This window comes from Lathyrus oleraceus, chromosome 7 (genome assembly GCF_024323335.1).
Source record: "Lathyrus oleraceus cultivar Zhongwan6 chromosome 7, CAAS_Psat_ZW6_1.0, whole genome shotgun sequence".
Taxonomy (NCBI): domain Eukaryota; kingdom Viridiplantae; phylum Streptophyta; class Magnoliopsida; order Fabales; family Fabaceae; genus Lathyrus; species Lathyrus oleraceus.
In genome coordinates, this window is record NC_066585.1 from 535,112,714 (window position 1) to 535,128,563 (window position 15,850).

The 15,850-nt window shown below is 34.8% G+C and overlaps 1 non-coding gene across 1 annotated transcript; it reads left to right on the forward strand.

The window, feature by feature from the left end:
- Nucleotides 1-321: 321 nt before the first annotated feature.
- Nucleotides 322-428, forward strand: LOC127109208 (small nucleolar RNA R71). Its single transcript, XR_007796547.1, has one exon. It is a non-coding gene; the product is annotated as a small nucleolar RNA R71 (small nucleolar RNA).
- Nucleotides 429-15,850: the final 15,422 nt, after the last annotated feature.

Below are 15,850 nucleotides of genomic sequence, written 5' to 3' on the forward strand. Positions count from 1 at the left end.
TCTCGCAGTTTGGTGCTACGGAAGTTGCGGTGGCTGCTGGTGTTATGGTCAAGCTGTCTATCTTTTGAGTCAGAGCATCTACCTTGGCGTTGACATGGTCAAGACTGCTTAATTCGTACATGCCGCCCTTCGTTTGAGGTTTCTCTATAGAGGTTCTTTCGCTTCCCCCATTGGTAATGATTCTGGGCCATACTTTCGATGACTTGAGAGGTCTCATTGTATGGTTTATCCATCAGTGCGCCACCTACGACGGCGTCTATTGTCAATCTTGTATTGTACAAGAGACCGTTGTAAAAGGTGTGAATGATCAACCATTCTTCTAGACCGTGATGTGGATAAAGCCTCATCATGTCTTTGTATCTCTCCCAGGCTTCAAAAACCTATTCATTATCCTTTTGTTTAAACCCGTTTATTTGGGCTCTTAGCATAGTCGTCTTACTAGGTGGGAAATATCGGGCTAAGAAGATTTTCTTCAACTCGTTCCACGTAGTGACAGAGTTGGATGGTAGAGACTGGAGCCAAGCTCTAGCTCTATCTCTTAATGAAAATGGGAAAAGACGTAGTCTTATAGCTTCTGGGCTGACACCATTCGCTTTCACTATGTCTGCGTATTGCAAAAATACTGATAAGTGTAGGTTCGGGTCCTCCGTGGGACTACCTGAAAACTGGTTTTCCTGTACGACTGACAACATCGAAGGTTTTAGCTCAAAATTATTGGCCTCGATGGCAGGGGCAGCGATGTTGTTATATGGTTCATCCTGTGAAAGGATTGCATAGTACTTAAGAGGACGGTTTTGCACTCCTTCAGCCATCTCTGGTTAAATAACTGATTCAGAAGTAGGGATGTTAAGGTTAGGAAGATTTAGCTTGATACGATGTTCCCGTATCAAATCTCATATCCGGCGTTCTAATCTAAGATAACGCTCAGGTTCGTCGAATTGTATCTTTAATTTCTCGCCTTGAGAGCGAGTACTTGGCATACACTCGACAAATGTAGAAAGGGAAAAAAGAATTGTTTGTCTTAGTCTATACTGGGAAACACTAGAGTTATGATATCGACTAAATTAGTCCCCGGCAACGGCGCCAAAAACTTGATCGCGACTTAGTAAGTCTATGGGAATCGTGACTGCAAGTGCACAGTCCTATCGCGTAGTTTTAAAGATTATCGAACCCACAAGGACTAATAATCAAACGTATTATGGTCTAATGTTGCTATGTAAATCTAAGGCTGATGATCGTTCTAAGATTGGAGGTATGAAGAGAAATAACTATAACGTAAATAGAAGATTAATAAAGATATGCGATAAAGGGATATCGGTATGTAACGCATCAAACTTCGGGAATTCGATAGATAGTTGGTGTAATCTTATTGGTCAAAATATTCTTCAGTAGAAATTATTTATAGAAAGGACTTAGTCTCACACTCTCATTTTTATTGACTCTGACCATACTCCTAAACCAGAATGCTTGGCTCTCGCGGTCTCATTTTGAATTTGAAAGTAATTTTTGAATATAAATAAAGTCTAATTAATCCTAAAGCGTTCTCGCTGTGTTTAGGATTAATGCCTAGTTTCAGTTATCTGGTTAAAATTTCAAACTCTCGTTCTTGTTGACCGTAACCTTAGTTTGTTTTGTACTCTCGACCGAAAAACAGTTTGATTAAAATAAGAAACTAAAAACCGGAAAAATAAGTTTTATAAAAACTAACACCAATTATTTATGAATTCCGTCGTTTCGACGGTCTTTACATACCGATACCTAAGGGTTTAGTCGGACATGGATCCGGTAACAGACATGATATTTGGAAAATCAAACATGCAATAAGGCATAAATAAATAAAACAACAATCAAAATAAAACCTGAATTACAAATTGAGAACTGGAACTGAATCTTGATTCTTCGATTAAAATAATATCGGCAGGCTTTGGCAATGAGTAACCGTTACAATTGAATTCAAATGCGTAAATGATAAATCGCAATAGTCCCCGATGTGGAGAGCTATTACTTTTACAATGTAAGAAAACTGCCTAGAAAACAAAAAGAAAATAATTTTGACTAAAAATAATCTGTAGGTTAAAAACTGGAAGAAGAGAGAGATCCCAACGAGTCTGAGAGAGAGTCCTTATATATTTTCCACATCCCTAATTTGTAGCGAAGGTGGGTGGATTCGTGGCTAGAAACATGGAGAAAAAGAGGGAAGACTAGGTTGTGGCGGTTGCCACAACCCTAGTCTTTGACTCCTCGGCGAGCGCCACCAATATAGGGTTGAGCGCCACCATTCCTCATGCTTGGTAGCGGGCGCCACCACCTCCTTTGCTCCATGTGGCAGGCGCCACACACCCTAGATGATGGGCGCCACAAGCCCATTTGCTTTGGTGGCCCATTATCTCTATTTTTCTCCATTTTCTTCTCTTTTTCTTTTATTTTTGCTATTTTCCATTTTGCTTGCTGTAAACCTTTTAATCGATAAATACCTGTAATAAACATAAAATACTGCGTAATAATAAGTGTTAATCAAGTAAAAAGCAATGCATATGGAGCCAAAAATACGATACGTTTTCGCGTTTTCACCATGGTTGATGAATTTTAGCGGATCATGGTCTTGCAAAAAAGTAAATCATCGTCAAAAAAATTTAATATTATAACAAACATAATTTAAAAAGAATAAATCCAACTAAGTTTTACCTTTCCGTTCTAGACATGTCTAACAGTATGGTCTGGGTAAAGAGGAAGTAGTGATAAGTCTGGCGGGCCTCCTCCAAACCCCTCAGGTGCCTAAGGTGCATCTACTGCCTCCTGGGCCTGGGATGCATTTTCTACCTCATGGGCCCAGAGGGCCTCAGGTACCTATGTTGCCTTCTATGCATAGGGTACCTCTAGTGTTTGAGGTACCTCTAGTGACTCGGGTACCTATGTTGCCTCAGATGCTTGAACAGGTGAAACATGTTGCCTACGAGAAGATGGAGGCAGGGATGCATGAGTAGGGGACACTCATCTCCTACGGGAAGAAGAAGACGAAGATACATGAGCCCCTGAAACTGACGCATCCGCATTAACCGGGCTAGAGGTAACAAGAGCTTGTGATGGTTGACTCTTTTCCCTCTGAACAAGTGCATGTTGTGAAACTATGTTATGCCTCAATCGATATTTTCTATCATTCGTAATGCCTGTAAGTAAACCACATAAGCGTTACACAATGAGTACAAGAAAAAATTGCCAAAAAATGCACTGAAAAACTCCACATATGCAACTCCAGTTTTGGGGAATCAAAACGTTGGAAAATTTTGGAGATGTATCTCCGGAATTTTATGTAACTTTCATTAGCGTCAATGGTGGAAATGCAATCCCCCTAAAAATGAAAAAAAATAGTGCGTTGATCAATAAAAATTCCTATCAAACAAGTTTCTCATTATGTATAAACTATCAAACATGAATAAACTATCTATTTCATAACCTAACCATCAATTTATACAAATTTATACAAAAAATCAAAAAAGTTTAGAAAAATCAAAAAACTTACAAATTGTGAGTTAAGAGAGTTTGAGAAACTTAAGTGGTTTAAAGTTGTTTTTTTAGAAGTGAGGAAGGAGAAAGGGTTCTAGCGCGATATTGAACAATCACATTTTCTTTCTTATATAATCTAACAAGCCCACAAGCATAATTCTTTAACCATCTTTGACTCTCCTTACTTTTGATTTCATCCATGAAGGTCCCTATTTCTGATTTTTGCAACCCTTTAATAACATTCAAAGCCTGACACCTAAGATCAGCATAATTGTCACTTTGGGATTGTACAATCTCCTTTCTTATCTTATCATGAGTCAAATGATAATCAGAGGCATCTATAATCATTCTCTCACTACTACTAATAGCCATAGAAGGAAACTCTACCTTAAACTAAGTCTTCTTTGCCATAGTTTCTAAAAGCTTTAACTAAGGCTTTACTCTTCTTACCCTGATGACACTCTGTGAAAGTAATACATCTTCAATTAATGAACTTAGGTCAACCAAGTTCCACTTCTAACAGTTCATAACCCTTCCCACCTCTTGGATAGCCATTGATGATACAATCTAAACTTTACCATCAAAATGAATTAACTTGAATTGTACAATAGGAAAAGCTTTGGCGACCTTCGATTAAGAGTAGTTTTTAAGTTTCCTACTACAAATTACAATAGGTGTTTGGAATTTTATTCATGCAAATGAACATATTCCGACCAGGTGAGCTACTTTGGCACCAACCTTACCCCATAAATTTAATGACAATGCAACGATAATATACATTTTTATCCATTGTCTTTTACAAAAATCATTAATATACTATGAAATAACCTCTCGGAATTCACATGTTATGATGTAAAATCCCATATAGATTGTTCATGTCATGAAATTCTTCACGAGTTGATGATGAATAAACAACAACATTGGAACCTTCTAAAAATATATATAAGCCACATATTTTAGATCTTTTATTTATGCTCAATTCACCATGTGAAATATTTAGCATACCTCATGTTGTGAAGAAGAAACTCACGATCATCAAACATTTTAAGTCAGACTGTATTAACACCATAAACCTTGTAAGCCTTATTTTCACAATGAATAACTACTCCATCTTGCTCCAGCTTCAAAGTCTCAATTTATTATTTTCATGGATACAAATGATAAAAGATACCTGAGTCCAAGACTTAACTCTCTTTAGTCTCCAATCCCAACACCCATAATGCATCCGAACTTTCATAACTATCCTTGGCTGAGGAAATTGTAGTCAGAAAAGAATCATCATTTCCCTTCATCTCAGGACAATCCCTCACAAAGTGATTTTTTTCACAAGTAAAGCGTTTTACCTTTGAATTGTCAAACCTCTTTGATTTGTACATCCCTATATTCTCACTTCCTCCTCTTGAGACACTCGAACCTTCACCATTATCGTCAATCTTGAAATCTCTCACATTTGAAAATTCTTTGGATGCGACATGGGTCTAGGCTTCATCCAAAGTAATAATACTTTGTTTAAAATAAAGAAAGGCATCCTTGAAGTACTAAAAGCATATAGGTAATGCGTTTAACAACCGTAAATCCTTGTCCTCATCTTTAATCTTTACCACAATATTCTGAAGATCATATATAATCTTGTGAAGTTTTGCCAATTAATCTACTATGAATTTTTCAGATACCATTTAGAATCAGAAATATTATTATTTTGGACACGATGTATGATCCAAAGAACTGATCATATACAATAATTCAAGTTTGTCTCACATCGAACCGTTGTCTTCTCCCTTGCAACATCTCTTAGAACTTTATCCCTGAGGCATAAGAGAATGACACTTTTGTCTTTAACTGCCATCTCGGTCTTCTCTTCTTGTGGTAGGCGTGTATACATTGATGTCTCACCCTTTAATACTTGAATACATTTCTCTTGAGTTAAAATTGTTTGCATCTTCACTTTCCTCAATCCAAACTCGTTGTCTCCAAAAAAAATCTCGACCTTCCATTTAGAGCTCATGTGTTCACTTGTAAAAAAATTGCTTTGCCCTACAATGGGTGCCATTTGTTGTGAAAAACTGATAGTAAAATTCAAAACACTTAAAAAGAATTATTCAGAGTTTCAAACACGCCAAGAAATTTGATGCGTAAGAACAAAGAGAAATGCCAACAAAAATAATGACCTAAAGAAACACTATAACCTGCCAAAAATAAAAGCAAATCCATAACAAGTCAAAAGAAGATAAAAGAGAAGACACATAATAACTTGTTTATCCAGTTTGATTAAACGATCTACTCTGGAGAAGAGAACATCTCTCTGATTCATTATACTTCCAAAAGTTGTTATAAAAGATTACAAATGAGTTACAAGAAAATAGTCATGCAAGTTCCCAAGAACAAATTATACTTTCTACTCATGTATTTCTCAATCTATCAAACTCTCTGTGTGTGAATCACACAAGTCAACTAGTTTAGAAATTTGTACATTCGCCTTAGATAACTCTTGGGGTTTCCAAATTTCGTGAACATAATCAAGAATTTATACAATCATCTCTCTAAATTTCTCATAAGATTAAGACTTTACCCCTTTGTCTTTCAAACTACATTCAAAATATTGTCTTTAAAAGAGGGATACAAATACATATTTATAATTGCTAAAACTCAATTTATCCTTAACAAACTCAAACCACAATCTATTAATTGTTAGAATAAAATAGATTATAAATATCTTATAATATCTTTTATATTAATTTAAAATATTATAATCTTAGAATGTCTCTTATACAAATTTAGAATATTTTAGAAAATTAAAAATATCTTAAAATATCTCTAAATTAATATAAAAAACATTTATAATATTTTAACATTAATAAGCGGCTCCACGAACTTAATCACAAAAAAGTTCCATTGCAGCCGCCATGGACTTAACCATAAATACTTTTTTTTTTGCCTTTAATTGTCATTAAAGCTTTGGTATTTCGGATGTTAGACATTTCACCTTTTTTTTTTGGCATAATTACTCACCAAATCTTTTAATTTAATTTAATGTTTTGTCTTAGTCTCTTAACTAAAAATCGTTTTAAGTTACTCCCTTAACTTCAATTTCGTTACCCTATTTTGGTTATGTGGCATGACAGTAAGACCATTGGTACAAATCTGAGTTAACATATGTGATTAAAGTCGATACTTTTTTAAACTGCAGAGATTTTGTTTTCGTAGATTAAAAATCCCAAAAAACAAATATTTCGCCGTTTAAACCATTTATCAGTTTTTAACTACGATTCAGATTTATACCAATGACCTTGCTGTCCAGTCACCCCCCTAAAATTTTATGTTTTTTTCTTCTAGAAATTGACGGAATTGATCAAATAGAATGACTTAAGTGAAATTAAAATGAAATTAAAAGACGAACTTATAATATTTTTTAGTTAAAAGGCTAAAGCGAAATATTAAATTACGTTTAGAGATTAAAATATATATTAAACCTTATTTATTTTTTAGGGGAATTTAAAAATAAAAGTAAAGAGATTAAAATTAATATTAAAGCTAATATTAAAAGAGTGAAAAACAAATGGTTTCAAACTTGATAGAGTGGTGGCAAGTAAGTCTAACAATTTGAAATTCAAAACGTAACTTTTCTTTCCTTTTCTCATTTTAGAAGAGAAAATATATACATTTTTGTAGTACATATTATGTGGAAAATTGAATCTATAGTCTCTATAAGGATGACACTATTTTTAAATGAGCTTTTTAACCATATGTGTAAATCTTGGTTAACTTTTCTGGTTCCACGTTATTTATTTTAGTAGTAGTTGATTTGCTTAATTGTTTAACCATCTAATGGTTATAGTTAAAACAAAATTACAGTATAATTTCTAAAATCGACATGAACATTTCTTTCACGTTTAAAATATGCAAACATTCATTTTGTATGTTTTAAGATAAAGTAAAATTGCCGTTAACAAATTACATATATATACAATAACTTAGCTGAAAGTGGCAAGATACTTCGTACAATTCCACTATAGGATGAGTATTAAAGATGGGTAGAAACGTGTTTTATACTTTTTTCTTTTTAATCTCATCTTTACACTTCAATTTGTGCCTTTTCTATTTATCATATGCCTTAAATTTGTCATGGTTATAAAATAGAATGATTATCACAAAATGAACTATGGACATGTTGGAATTTAGTTTATCCAAGTTTGTGTTTTTAGGTTGTGCACTTAAAGAAAATATCATTTCATAAAAATATATTTGGTAAGGGTGAAGAAAACTTTAAGATTATGATTTGATCGATGAAATATGAGGGAATCTAGAGGAATGAAATAAGATAAAATTATGTTTTATTGTTTGAATTGATAAAATGATGAATAAGGTCGTCTGGAATTTTTAGAGGTTCAGAATTAATAATAAAAATAAATTTTTAATAAAAAATTAAATAACTAACTTTGAATTTTGGTCGGATAATAATTTTTTAAATATTTAATTATGAGAATAAATAATATTGAAATTTTACATTAAATATTAATGATTAAGAAATGATTATATATAAATATAAAAACGCATAACTGGCAAATAATTTGATTAACTTGATTGGTCATGGTAGAACTTGCATTTTCCAATTTTGTTTGGGTTCGATTTCATTTGACATAGTTTTTTTTGGTAATTTATTAAAGAGTTATTTAAAATTATAAATATTGTAGTCAAGGTTTGAACACCCGACTCCAATCTTGTAGCAAAATTCTGTTTCCACTAAATTGCATATGTAATATTGTTACTTCAGATTTTCAACACCAACTTTGGATGTAAGATTTGATGATTATGGAAGCTTGTTTGATGACTTGAGTTTTACCTAAGTCGAAGTGGTCAGTTATGACCATGTAATCAGATATGCATTTTGGCAATCAGGTCATGTTGAAGGATCATGGCGACTTTGGTCGAAGTTTCAAGCAATTAGTGTTAAAGGCCAGTGATACGTAAGTTTTGGACTTAATGAAACTTGAAGTTTCCAATGTGATATTACTAACTGCAAGCAGTCGAACAAGGTACAAACAAATAAGATCAGACGATTATCCAAGAACACGTGTAAAGCTTGCAGAGGCAAAGGTTGCATGGCGTTGGGAATGTGACGAAGTTTGCTAAGTCGACCGTTGTAGACGGTTACATTAGAACTAGTATATAAATAATGCTTGTTTGTAGTTTTAGAGCTCCGCAATTTCACACAAATTCTACAAACTCGAAGTATCCAAGTGTTTAGTGAGAAAAAAGTGATATGAATTGTATGTATTTGCGTTCCACTCCGTGAATTAAATTCCTTATTTTAAAGTCATTTACTACATTACAAGTTATTTTCAAGTTTCTTTATTTTCGACTTTAACGTCAAATATGTTTCAAACTCATAATTTTTGCATAATCTATCCTGAGATTTTTTCGAGTTTAATCCATTAAGTAAAATCAAACTTGTCTTCATTTATCAAATTTCACAGTAAACAAATTGGCACGCCTAGTGGATGTTGAAACACTTTTGATAGGGTAAGTATTTTGTATCGTCTCCACATGGATTAGTGTGATATCACGGTCGTTCGACAGTTAATACTATTTTAAGGAAGGGTTCAAAAGGGTTTTGATTGTGAAAATAAACAATTGCAATAAAATGTAACAACGACAAATGCTTCGGAAGTTAACAGGTAAAGAAACATGTCAAGATTAGATTTCATTAACCTTTTTCACGTGTATTAAACTAATCTAGTTTGTGAATATAATTATTCGTCTATATTATCACATATCACTCTTCAACATTGTTTATGTCTAAACGATGATGTGAGTTTTACAGTATTGCTTAATCGATGATCTTTCTACCTATTAAGCAATACGATAACATTAAGACTTGATACAAGTGAATATAAAACCCCAACTCCATCTCTAGACTTGAGTATTGGATAGATGATGATCTTAGATCAAGATTTGAAAGATATTTCTCAAAAATGATTCAAACTCATAAATTTAACATGAAAACAAAGATACCATCAATATTGATTCATAATATATTCACAAAATATTGATCAGATGAAATACATATGATTATGGTTAATTACATCAAATCTTGACATGAGAGATTTAGCTATACATCATCATTATAGCCTGCTTCAAGAGAGAAGAGAAGATATGAATGAGCATTAATAATTATTTCCCGAAGATTGATGCATATCCAGCTTCGATTCTCAGATTTTTAAGTTTCACCTGAGTTTTTGGTGTTTCTTTCTCTCAAAGTTGGTGTCTCTTTTTCACAAAATGAATTGAACTGGTATTTATATAATTTGAAATATCTGACTGTGCTAAGCCCCATTAGACCGTGTTTAGCTCAGCTAGCAGACAAAATAGATCAAACCTCCTTTAATGGCGCTTAGCGCGGCTGGATGATGCTTAGCGTGAAAGCCATGGGTCTGAGAAATTTGGTTGCGCTTTGATCGGGCTTAGCCCCATCTGCAGGTTTTCTCTTGATCCAAAATTGCATGTTGAAGTTATTTTTTACCTTTTGACTCCCAAAGCTCCTCCAATGCAAACAAGACTACAAAATGAGTTGCAAAATGATCAAACTTCACAATATTTACATGATGAAACTATAAAGCTATATTTACACATAAGTTGAGGGATTGACTTGCAAATCCAATGAATCATGCTATATATGCCACTAAATTATTCAAATAATCTCCACAATTTAGACCTTATAAACTCTCCCCAACTTAGAACTTTTGTTTGTCCTCAAACAAGAGTCTTTCCAACCTAAAGAGCAAACAACTTCCAACATCAAAAGATTAAACAAGTTTTGAGAAAAGAAGACAAATGCATGGTTCAAAATTTTCAAAGGCACAAGAAATATGATGCTTACCACTATACTACAACCAAACCATGATCATGAAACAAATTCTAAGTACAAATCTCATGTCAAAAATTTTAAGACAACACATGCTCAATCATGAATCACGCCTATCACACATCTTCATCAATGGATAAAGAACAAAATTGAGTGACTTGATTCTCTCCAACAATATTTCTAATATCTTGATCAACTTATGTATTCAGTCAAGCAAATCACATTGAAATCATAAAAGCACAAATCACAAAGGACTTTCAAGAGTTGTAATGTGGCTTGGCTAACAAAGAAATGTCATATCTAAAGGTATTTGAAACAAATTTTCCAAAATCTAGAAGATTATTCACTTTTTTAACTCTTAACTATTCACAACTTCATTTACCAATTCTCTTTGTTTGAATGTTACACCCATGATTAACGTTGGTTGACACAATTCATGTTCGCCACTTTTTCTTTCAAACTTTTTCATTCATTCAAAAAAATCAATTTCTTTTTCCTCTTTCTTTTTCACATTCTTATTTCTTTTCAAACTCTTTCTTTTTCAAAGTCTCAACAACCCATATTTTTCTCCCCAACTTGAATACAACCAACATTGTAGTATGAATGCTCCCATATTTTCTAAGGCAGTGGACAAAACTTTACAATCAAATGAAGGTTTAAGGTTCAAGTGTTTTAAGAAGAAGAAAAATCCAGAATCCATACAAAAATCATTAATGAACTAATTATTTATGTACAATTTTCACAGTTCAACATCGATATGAATCCTGACATTAAGGCTCAAAGGGGTTACGAATTCTCATTCACTCACAAGGTAGGTTACTTTTGGTTAAGTGGTTGTACTTAATCTCAAAAATTGCATTGATCATTTTTATACTTTCATATAATTCAACATAAATTCAAGATTAAACATAAGTCAACCGAGTTACAACAATGGATTGTTGGTCTCCTGTGCATATAATAAACAATGGAAGTTTCCTCACATTTAGGCTTTGATATAAAGTTGTTGAATCATGAACAAGTAGTGCAAAAGAATGTATGACATGTTATTTCTACAAATTACAAGTTTGATATTCATGTTATGGTTTAGAAAGCAATAAACATGTACCTTGCTTTTGTACCATTCTTTTCAAGCTATTATCATTACCATGCATTTGCATGTTGACACTTTCAAATTTGGAATGATCGTTATTTGCCTCTTCAAGTTAATTCATACAATTCTTTGGAACAATCTCAAAAAATCCAAATATTTGCTAAAAACTAATATATCTTAAAAGTAATATAAACTAAAACAATTTAAACTAAACAACTTAATTGATCAAACCAAAATCATTCAAAAGTTCATGGCGACATGAATGCCGCACCAAAATTCCACAAATCCACATCCTTAAAAAGGATGGACCAAGATCAGCCAAATCAAAATAAGTTCAACAATCTAACAACTTTAGTTAAACAAACAACAAAATAAGTCTGAAGCAAATCATAAAATAAAAATTGAAACTAACATCAAAAAGGTCATTCATCAAGCATCTTCATCATCATTCATATCATCCTCTTCTTCACTCTTAATCACTTTCTTCTTCATCCTCTTCATTAGCTACCCCCTTCGGATTAAATGGCCTGCCCTTAGGCCAATTAGCATTCTGCTGGAATTCCTCTCTAGTTGGAAGCATATGATCAACATGTGGCTCCCTAATCTGCAGCTATAACTGTTGCATGGAATCATGCATAAACATGAAATCTCTCTAATTTGCTTCAAGAATATCCCAAGTGTAAGCACATGCAACTCTCTCATCATAAGTTTGTTGTTATGCAGGAGGTGGTGGAGTTCTGAAATAGTTGGTTGGTTTTGTCATACAATACCTCTCAATGTACCTCTCAGTATAAAAAATAACCTTTGAACCAATGAGATAAGATCTAAATTTCTCTAATGCATACACTATAACAAGCAATTATTTTTCTGTAGTAGCATAATTAATTTGAGTCTCATTCAAAACTTTGCTCGCATAATGCATAACATGAATTTTTTTTGTCTTTCTATGGCCAAGAATTGCACCTACCGCATAGTCATTTGCATCACACATTAGTTCAAAATTAAGTTTTCTATCAGGAGCAATCATTATGGGTGTAGTTATCAGCTTTTCTTTTAAGTCCTCAAAAGAAATTAAACATGCATTATCAAAATAAAAAGACGTATCTTTGTTAAGCAGATTGCTCAACAGTTTGGCAATTTTTGAGAAGTCTTTGATGAATCTTCGATAGAACCCGACATGTCCCAAAAAGCTTATGATTCCTTTGACATTCAATGGTAGTGGGAGCTTTTCAATCACTTCAACCTTTGCTTTATCAACTTCAATGCCTTTGGAAGAGATTTTGTGGCCAAGTATTATGCCTTCAGTGACCATAAAATTGTATTTCTCCCAATTTAGAACCATATTATTTTCGACACACCCTTTCAGAATGGTGTCCAAAATTTTCAAACATAAATCAAAATAAGGACCAAATACAAAGAAGTCATCCATGAAGACTTCAATGTATTTATCAATTAGATCAGAAAAGATGGCTTGCATGCATCGTTGAAAAGTTGTTGGTGCATTATGTTAGATGCCCAAAAGTGCTTATTTGAGCTATCATATGTGGGCATCTTTCACTCTATTTCCCTGCTAAAATTGTCAAAATCACCTTGGTTTTTGATGAAATGCATTACATTGATAAACAAGCTTGGTGCCTTTGATTTGTGTGTTATTGTGCAGAAAGAAGGCATGAAATAATTGAAATTGAAGACACAAGAAAGTTGGCAAAGGAACCAAAGCAAACAAGCATTCATCAGCCTGCTCGCTAGGCGAGGGCTGTGGCGAAGCATTGGTTCGCTAGGCGAGCGCCAAGCGAAAAGCTCCAGTAAATTGTCAATAAATTCGCCAGGCGAGCTGACAGCGAAGGTGGTAGCGAGTTCGTTCTGTTTTGGTGAAAAGCGCAGCCAGCACTCACTCGCTAGGCGAAGCTCTAGCGAGTCCCCAGCGAGCATTCCAGTAGCAAAACCTCTCAACCTCACTGGGGCGAAGGTTGAAGCGTGTCCTTCGCTAGGCGAAGGTATGTTCGCTAGGCGAACATGACAGTTCAGCAGACCCTGTTTCTCTGGGCGCAGGTGCCTTATGTGCCCATATTAGACCCTCGCTAGGCGAGCCATTCTGCTCGCCTAGCGAGCATGACAGCCCAGCAGAGGTCTATAAGTAGCAGGTGCCACTTTTGAGCACCAGACCTCATTTTTACCAACTTTTTCCACTTTTGTACTTTGGAGAGATATTTTACAGCATTGTTCTAGGGGATCTTTTATGCCCTAATTTTCATTTCTCTTCATCTTAGAACCATCTTCTACAAAAAGAAGGTGGATTCCCATCCAACTTCGATTATCCGACTTGGATGTTGATCAACCTTCTTTCCTTACTTGCCGACCAAGCTACCATGAAAATGAGTAGCTAAGTCATCCATTTGTCAAGGTTAGATGTAGGTGATTACTAGCTTTGTGTGTAAATGTAAGGATCCTCATATGTAAACTCTTTAATGGTAAATATATGATGAAAACTTTGTTTCTATTTAAAACTCTTTGTGTTGGTTTATGATCGAGAGATGTTTACCGACTCTTGACCTAGGTTTTCATCCAAACTTGTTTGTTAGCTAGAGATAGTAATGAATGATTTTGTTCACCATAAGGTTGAACCAAAAAGTTGTCATTTTGATAGATTGTGTTCGAGAGAAACAATGGATCAAAATGGCAAAACTCACAATGTGTGTTCGAGAGAAACATATTGAGAGGACTTTGTGAAATGATTTATCATCTAAAGGAGTTTATAAGATTGTTGACCGAGCAAATACATGCAAAGTGATCATTGAAACCTAACTTTGGCAATATTTCTCATTTATTCAAACCAAAACTTTTACCGCAATTTATTACTTTTTATGCAAGATAACTTGATTAAAACCAAAACCCTATTGTTACATTGAGCTAAGATTAATACAACCATCGAACGGCGGTGATATCTTACAATCCCTGTGGATACGATAACAAAAACCCGACACGAAATATATACTTTCAACAAAATGGCGCCGTTGCCGGGGATTGTAAATTGATATTGCGAGCATCGCAATGGTTGTTTAAGTTTTAGCTTGTGAATTTTTGACTTGTGCTTGTAATTTGTTTGGTTTAGTGTGCAGCTTACGTTTTATGCGAGGGCAAATCCCTGTGGACGAACTTCTTTTTGATCCTGAGATCGAGAGAACCGCAAGGAGGCTTAATAGCAAAACGGGACGTAGGAGGCAACAGGCTAGACAACGCCAAGAGCAAGGAGAAAGTTCTTCAACCACAAATCCACCATCATTCATACCAAACATGGAGCCACAACCACCACCACCTATTTCTACTCCATGCATCAATAGTCCAAGGAACACCGCTCAGTTTGCCAACCACACCGGAAGGCAAGCTGAGATGAAAACGGGAACTCTAAATCTATTATATGGAAGTCCATTCACCGGAATGGACCATGAAGACCCATTTGCTTTTCTCACAAAATTTTATGAGATAGCATTGGCTGCCGGAGTGGATCAGGCTCAAGAGCTTCCGTTGTTCAGACGATTATTTCCCCACGCTTTGCTCGGTAAAGCAAAGGATTGGTACCTAGATCAAACACCAACCGTAATGACAGACTGGAACGTGTTAGAAGAGAAATTCATCGAAAGATTCTTCTCCCATAACCGGTTCATGGAATCCAAGACGGCCATCTCGGTGTTTTCACAAGGAACCAGTGAATCTTTGAATGAAGCGTGGGAAAGATTCAAGTCCATGCTTCGGAAATGTAAAGGGCATGGATTTGATGAAATGACTCAAATCCATATCTTCAGAAATGGACTTCAACCAAACTGCAAAACGTTGTTGGATGCTACCTCGGGTGGCTCTTTATTGTCAAAAAGTGCCGAAGAAGCCACGAACATTATAAATCGAATGGCTTTGAATGATCTTCAGAGTCAAAGTCGAGGAAATTCTTTGAAGAAGGCGGGAGTGCTTGAGCTAGGGACGAACGATGCCATCCTTGCCCAAAACAAGCTCATCTCACAACAAGTGGAACTCTTAACGCAACAAATCAAAGAGTTAAGAGAACCGTCAAAAGCTAAACAAATAGCTTGTTGTGAACTTTGTAAAGGTGAACATGACACTGGATTTTGTCCACCTCCCGGTTTTGACGAAGTAAACTACATGGCCAATCAACGGGACTATCAACCGAGACAACAACAACAACAACAACAACAACCTTATCAACCGCACCCTCAAAATCAACAACAACAATTCCAAGGGAACCAAGGGTTCCAACCTAGAAGCAACTATTATCATAACCAAGGTTATGGAGGTGGTTCTTCTAGCCGTCAAAACCCTCCCCAAAATCCTTATCAACCTCAACAACCGCCGGTCGTAACTTCTAAATTGGAAGAGACATT